This window comes from Tursiops truncatus, chromosome 10 (genome assembly GCF_011762595.2).
Source record: "Tursiops truncatus isolate mTurTru1 chromosome 10, mTurTru1.mat.Y, whole genome shotgun sequence".
NCBI lineage: Eukaryota > Metazoa > Chordata > Mammalia > Artiodactyla > Delphinidae > Tursiops > Tursiops truncatus.
The window spans coordinates 46,825,822-46,827,357 of record NC_047043.1 but is presented as its reverse complement, the minus strand read 5'-3'; the positions used below and the strand labels follow the sequence as shown (position 1 = coordinate 46,827,357).

Here is a 1,536-nt window from a genome sequence, read left to right as displayed (position 1 = left end):
TTTAACATCTTTATTGGAGTATAATTGCTTTACAATGGTGTGTTAGTTTCTGCTTTACAACAAAGTGAATCAGCTATACGTATACACACATCCCCATATCTCCTCCCTCTTGCGTCTCCCTCCCACCCTCCCTATCCCACCCCTCTAGGTGGTCACAAAGCACTGAGCTGATCTCCCTGTGCTATGCAGCTGCTTCCCACTAGCTATCTATTTTACATTTGTTAGTGAATATATGTCTATGCCACTCTCTCACTTCGTCCCAGCTTACCCTTTCCCATCCCTGTGTCCTCAAGTCCATTCTCTATGTCTGCATCTTTATTCCTTTCCTGCCCTTAGGTTCTTCAGAACCATTTTTTTTAATTTTTAGATTCCATATATATGTGTTAGCACACAAAAATATGGAATGCTTCACGAACTTGCGTGTCATCCTTGTGCAGGGGCCATGTTAATTTTCTCTGTATTGTTCCAATTTTAGTAGATGTGCTGCCAAAGCGAGCACCACAGGAGAGTATTTGTATAATCTTTGAGTAGGAAAGATCTTACTTTAATGTGATCCTATGAACAACAAAAACAATTTATAAACATCTTTACTGGAGTATAATTGCTTTACAATGTTGTGTTAGTTTCTGCTGTATAACAAAGTGAATCAGCTATATGTATATAATATCTTCATATCCCCTCCCTCTTGCATCTCCCTCCCACCCTCCCTATCCCACCCCTCTAGGTAGTCACAAAGCACTGAGCTGATCTCCCTGTGCTATGCAGCTGCTTCCAACTAGCTATCTATTTTACATTTGGTAGTGTACATATGTCAATGCTACTCTCTCACTTAGTCCCAGCTTACCCTTCCCCCTCCCATGTCCTCAAGTCCATTCTCTACTTCTGCGTCTTTATTTCTGTCCTGCCCCTAGGTTCATCAGAACCATTTTTTTTTTAGATTCCATATATATATGTTAGCATACAGTATTTGTATTTCTCTTTCTCACTTACTTCATTCTGTATGACAGTCTCTAGGTCCATCCACCTCACTACAAACAACTCAATTTCATTTCTTTTTATGGCTGAGTAATATTCCATTGTATATATGTGCCACATCTTCTTTATCCATTCATCTGTCGACAGACACTTAGGTTGTTCCGTCTCCTGGCTATTGTAAATAGTGATGCAATTAACATTGTGGTACATGACTCTTTCTGAATTATGGTTTTCTCAGGGTATATGCCCAGTAGTGGGATTGCTGTGTTGTATGGTAGTTCTATTTATAGTTTTTTAAGGAACCTCCATACTGTTCTCCACAGTGGCTGTATCAATTTACATTCCCACCAACAGTGCAAGAGAGTTCCCTTTTCTCCACACCCTCTCCAGCATTTATTGTTTGTAGATTTTTTGGTGATGGCCATTCTGCCCGAGTAAGGTGATACCTCATTGTGGTTTTGGTTTGCATTTCTCTGATGATTAGTGATGTTGAACATCCTTTCATGTGTTTGTTGGCAATCTGTATATCTTTTTTGGAGAAATGTCTATTTAGGTCTTCTG

The 1,536-nt window shown here is 39.6% G+C and overlaps 1 non-coding gene across 1 annotated transcript; it reads right to left on the bottom strand.

Annotated features, from left to right (window-relative positions):
- Positions 1 to 392: 392 nt before the first annotated feature.
- On the bottom strand, positions 393 to 499 carry LOC117314044 (U6 spliceosomal RNA). Its single transcript, XR_004528727.1, has one exon. It is a non-coding gene; the product is annotated as a U6 spliceosomal RNA (small nuclear RNA).
- Between the last annotated feature and the right edge of the window lie 1,037 nt (positions 500 to 1,536).